The sequence below is a fragment of the Cotesia glomerata genome, linkage group LG3 (genome assembly GCF_020080835.1).
Source record: "Cotesia glomerata isolate CgM1 linkage group LG3, MPM_Cglom_v2.3, whole genome shotgun sequence".
Lineage (NCBI taxonomy): Eukaryota > Metazoa > Arthropoda > Insecta > Hymenoptera > Braconidae > Cotesia > Cotesia glomerata.
This window is the reverse complement of record NC_058160.1, coordinates 15,524,523-15,530,889: the sequence shown is the minus strand read 5'-3', so window position 1 is coordinate 15,530,889 and position 6,367 is coordinate 15,524,523.

The window sequence follows — 6,367 nt, the reverse complement described above, 5'->3', positions numbered from 1 at the left end:
AAAAGCCCCATTTTACTAGTGAAAATGTCGGCGAAAACCCCGTACGTCAGACATATATATATATATATATATATATATATATATATATATATATATATATATACATAAACTTTTGAACTATATGTATTTTCTGACTCAGCTCGTCGAGTTAAGTCGGAATATAACAAAATTTTTAAAAAGTTTCTTCATGAGGACCATTGCAATATTTAGATTTCTATGAAATCTACTAATAACTTGAAAATTTTTTAAAAAGACAATATTTTTTAATTTTTCAAATTTCAGTCAAAGATGCCGCCTAACTTTGTTTAGGTCAGCTTGACGTAACAACTATTTCCGTATTTTTTTTTAAAGAATTTTTTTTTCGACTAAATTTTTATTTTAACACAAACAAACCCTTGTCAAAATTTAAAAATCAATCTAATAGAATGTCTCCATTCCTCTTATTTTATTCTGCTTTCACCGATTAATAAGTGTAACGCCAACTATGGCAAATTTCAAAAATCGAAAGGGTGAAACTACGAAATAAATTATTGTTGCTGGTGCCATCTACATTCTCAATGAGTTTACAGTGTTCAAAATTCCTACAGTCAATCGTTGGAAAATCAACAAGTTTAATTTAGAAAATTATTGCTCTTTATTGCACTACTTACTTTTTCAATTATGAGTACGTCAACTTCAAGTCTATTTGCCAAAAGTCAGTTCATTTCCTCGATTCGTTGTCCAATCAGTAACAGCAATGTAGTGTCAATCTCTCAACCTCAACACGTGTCGACGGTAAATTTACGCGACCACACGATAACAAGCGATACATAAATAAAATTTAACCAACACCTTAGCAACACTTGAACGACATCTAAGAGACACTGGAGCGATATATAAGCAGCACGTGTTCATAAGTGACACATGTGCAACATATGAGCGACACTTGAGCGACACCATAAAGTCACTTGAGTGACACCATAGAGACACTTGAGCGACACCATAGAGACACTTACGTGACACATCAGCGACACTTGAACACAATATGTGTGACATTTGAGCGACACATGAGCGAAACAGAAGCGACAGGTGCGTTACTTACACGACAAATGCGCAACACGTTAGCGAGACTTATAAGACACATGTACGACACTTGATCGGCATCTAAGTGACACCTACATGACACTCGAGCTACACCTGAATGACAATTAAGCGATACTTGAACGACACATAAGCGACGTAAGTGACAGTTAGGTAACGCTTAAGTCAGAAAAAAGCAACACATATGCGACACTTGAGCGACAGATATGCGACATTTGAATGAAACTTGAGCGACACATGTGCGACACATGTACAACACTTGATCATCACCCTAAGTGACGCCAATGTAACACATTAGAGACTGTTGTGTCAATTAAAAGACACCTAAGTGATTCATGAGTGAAGCGAACGCGTCACCTAAGTGACACTTGTGCGACGCCCAAGCGACACAAGTGCAACACTCGTGCGAGAACGAAACGACACTTACGTGACACTTCAGCGACACTTGAACGACACATGTGCGACATTTGAGCGAAACATGCGACACTTGAGCAAAACATGTGCGACACTTGAGCGACACACATACGACACTTGAGCGACTCATGTGCGACACATGTTTGACACTTCAGCAAATCATAAGCAACATGTGCGTCACTTACGCGACGGATCTGCAACACGTAAGCGACATCTAAGTGGCACATGTGCGAAACTTGATCGACACCTAAGTGATTACTATGTAAAGCTCGAGCTACAACTGAGTAACCATTAGGCGATAATTAATGAATACCTAAGCGACACAAGTGATAGTTAGGTGGCGCCGGAGTCACAATGAAGCGACGCATAAGCGCCACTTGGAGGACACCATATCGACACCTAAGCAACACATGAGCGATGGTTGAGTCAGTTAAAGGACACGTAAGCGATATCTGAATGATGCTAACGAGACACCTAAATGACACTTGTGTGACACCTACGCGAATCGTGCGAAAATTAAACGGCACCTAAGTAACACTTGCGTGACACATCAGCGACACATATGCGATACATGTACAAAACTTGAGCGTCACAGGTGCGACAAATGCACGACACTTAAGCGAAAGAAAGCAACATGAGTTACTTACGCGACGGACATGCGACATGTAAGCGACACCTACGCAACACATGTGCAACACGTGATCAACATCTAATCAACGACTATGTGACACATTAGCGACTGTTGTGTCAATTTAAGGACACCAAAGCGATTCTTGAGTGAAGCTTGAGTGTGACACTTGAGCGACACATGTGCGACACATGCACGACATTTGAGCGAAACATCAGCAACATGTGCGTTACATATGCGACGGATGTGCAACGCGTTTGCGACACCTACGCGACACATGTGTGACACTTGATAAACACCGAACTGACGCCTATGTTATAAATTAGCGACTGATGTGTCAGTTAAAATACACCTAAGCGATCCATGAGTGATGCTAACGACGGACACATAAGTGACACTTGTGCGACACCTACACGACACGTGCGAAAATTGAACGACACCCAAGCAGCACTTACGTGACGCATCAGCGACAGATATGCGACACATGTACCAAACTTGAACGTCACATGCACGACACTTGAGCAAAACATAAGCAACATGTGCGTTACATATGCGACGCATGTGCAACACGTTTGCGACACCTACGCGACACATGTGTGACACTTGATAAACACCGAACTGACGCCTATATTATAAATTAGCGACTGATGTGTCAGTTAAAATACACCTAAGCGATCCATGAGTGGTGCTAACGACGGACACATAAGTGACACTTGTGCGACACCTACACGACACGTGCGAAAATTGAACGACACCCAAGCAGCACTTACGTGACGCATCAGCGATAAATATGCGACACTTGAGCGACACATGTACCAAACTTGAGCGTCACATGCACGACACTTGAACGAAAGTTAGCAACATGAGCGTTACTCGCGCGGCGGACATGCGACACCTACGCGAAACACGAGCAACACTTGAGCGACACATGTCCGACACGTAAATAACACACCAACGACACATTTGCGACAATTCAGCGGTACTTGTGCGACATTTGAGCGACACAATTGCGACACATATGCGACACCGAAGCAACGATTAAGAGACATTTGTTCAACACCGGTCTGGCGCAAGGGACACATTCGCGAAACCTGAGTGTTACCTATGCGACACCTATATCTCACTTTGACCCATTGGCGACACTGAGGTTGCATCACTCTTATTGCAGAGAGAAATTTTTTTCAAAAATCCTAGCAATGATGTAAGCATCAACGTATCCATATGAAAATAAGTCAGAAATAAATTTTCATTTTTCACGCAATCTTATTTTTTGACTAAGCCACATGATTGTTTTCTTTTTAACTTGTCTATGCTAAATAACGATTCTAAATACTTTCTCGAAAAGAATAATATTTTTTATTATTACCAGCAAAAATCTTAGCTCTAGAATAGAGATCGTAGGAGAATAAAAATTTTATTTTTTACCAAAATCCATGTTTTTAACCGAAATCTCTACGTAAATTTGTTTGGGCTCGAAAAGGTAAAGAATCATCTGATACTTTTTTGTTGGAAATATTTTGTTCGGTAATTATCATCTACAAGTTGAGCTTATACAGGTCAGCAACAAAAATTACAATGGAAAACTTCATTTTTTAGTAAATGTCAAGTTTTTTACCGAAATTATTTTATTACTTTTTTTTCGGTTGTCGGAGCAAAAAATACTTCTAGATTTTCTGATAGAGACTATGTTTTTCGATATTTATCAGCAAAAAGTTAAGCCTAATAGAGAAAGTGTAAAAAAATTAAGATTATATTTCTTTACAATTTTAATTTTTTTGAGCACGATCATCATGTAATAGTTTTTTAGGCATGACTACTCCTAAAGTACTTCTATGCTGTTCTGAAGAGAATATTTTTTTCAATTATTGCCAGCTAAGAGTTAAGCTTTAATCAGTCAACCAAATAAAGTGACCATCTCGAACCTTATTTTTAAGGAATATCGAAGTTTTTGTCCGACATTATTTTCTAACTTTTTTTGGGCTTGTCTGAGTAGAAAATACTTGCATGATTTTTTGTAGAGAATATTTCGTTTAATAATTACCACTTCAAAAATAAGCTTAAATAGGTCAGCAGAAAATAAACTAAGTGTAAAATCTAATTTTTTAGTAAATTTCATGTTTAAGACCGAAATTATTCTGTAACTTTTCTTGGGCTTGTCTGAGCAAAACATACTTCTCGATTTTTCTTGTAGAAAACATTTTTCAATATTTACCAGCAAAAAGTTGGGCCTAATAAAAGAAGTGTAAATAAATTAAAATTATATTTTTTGTAAATTTTAATTTTTTTGACCAAGATCATTTTGTAATTTTTTTTTTGGCATGACTACATCGAAGTACTTTTATGCTGTTGTGTAGAGAATATTTTTTTCTATAATTGCCAGCTAAAAGTTAAGCTTTAATCAGTTAACCTAATGAAGTAACGCTTTAGAACCTTATTTTTTAGGAATATCGAAGTTTTTGTCCGACATTAATTTCTAACTTTTTTTGGGCTTGTCTGAGTAGAAAATACTTGTATACTTTTTTGTAAAGAATATTTCGTTTTATAATTACCACATTAAAGTTAAGCTTAAATAGGTCAGCAGAAAAGAAACTAAGTGGAAAATCTAATTTTTTAGTAAATTTCATGTTTATGACCGAAATTATTTTGTGACTTTTTTTGGGATTGTCTAAGTGAAAAATACTTTCAAATTTTCTTGTAGAGAATATGTTTTCCCATATTCATCAGCCAAAAGTTGAGCCTAATAGAGAAAGTGTAATAAAATTATAATTATATTTCTTGAACATTTCAATTTTTTTGAGGGCTATCATCATGTAATTTTTTTTTAGGCATGGCTACTCCTAAAGTACTTCTATGCTGCTTTGAAGAGAATATTTTTTTCTTAAATTGGCAGTTAAGAGTTAAGCTTAAATCAGTCAACCGACTAAAGTGACTATTTAGAACCTAATTTCTTAGGAATATCGAAGTTTTTGTCCGACATTAATTTCTAACTTTTTTTGGGCTTGTCTGAGTAGAAAATACTTGTATACTTTTTTATAGAGAATATTTTGTTTTATAATTACCACTTAAAAGTTAAGCTTAAATAGGTCAGCAGAAAAAAATCACAATGGAAAACTTAATTTTTTAGTAAATTTAAAGTTTTTGACAAAAATTATTTTATAACTTTTTTTGAGCTAGTTTGAGCAAAAAATCATCTGATACTTTTTTTTAGAGAATATTTTGTTCTATAATTACTACCTTAAAGTTAAGCTCAAATAGGTCAGCAGAAAAAAATCACAATGGAAAACCTAAGTTTTCAGTAAGTTTCAAGTTTTTGACCGAAATTATTTTGTCACTTTTTTTGGGCTTCTCTAAGCGAAAAATACTTCTAGATTTTTTTTTGTAAAAAATATTCCATTCCATATTTACCAGCAAAAAGTTGAGCTTATTAGAAAAAGTATAAAAAAATTAAAACTATTTTTTTTTTGAATTTCAATTTTTTTGAGCGCAATCATTTCATAACTTCTTTTTGGGCATAGATACACCTAAAGTACTTTTATGCTGTTGTGTAGAGAATATTTTTTTCTATAATTGCCAGCTAAGAGTTAAGCTTTAATCACTCAACCAAATAAAGTGATCATTTAGAACTTCATTTTTTAGGAATATAAAAGTTTTTGTCCGACATTATCTTTTAACTTTTTTTGAGCTTGTCTGAGTAGAAAATACATGCATACTTTTTTGTAGAGAATATTTTGTTTTATAATAACCACTTTAAAGTTAAGCTTAAATAGGTCAGTAGAAAAAAATCTCAATGGAAAACTTAATTTTTTAGTAAATTTCAAGTTTCTGACTGAAATTATTCTGTACCTCTTCTTGGGCTTGTCTGAGCAAAAAATACTTCTAAATTTTCCTTGTAGGAAACATTTTGCAATATTTACCAGCAAAAAGTTGGGCCTAATAAAAAAAGTGTAAATAAATTGAAATTATATTTTTTGTAAATTTTATTTTTTTGGACCAAGATAATTTTGTAATTTTTTTTTGGGCATGACTACATCAAAGTACTTTTATGTTGTTATTTAGAGAATATTTTTTTCTATAATTGCCACCTTAGAGTTAAGCTTTAATCAGTTAACCAAATAAAGTAACCATTTAGAATCTCATTCTTTAGGAAAATAGAAGTTCTTGATGGAGATTATTTTGTAAAATTTTTTAGGGCTTGACTCGGCGAAAATCATCAGATACTTTTTTGTAAATAATATTTTGTATCAT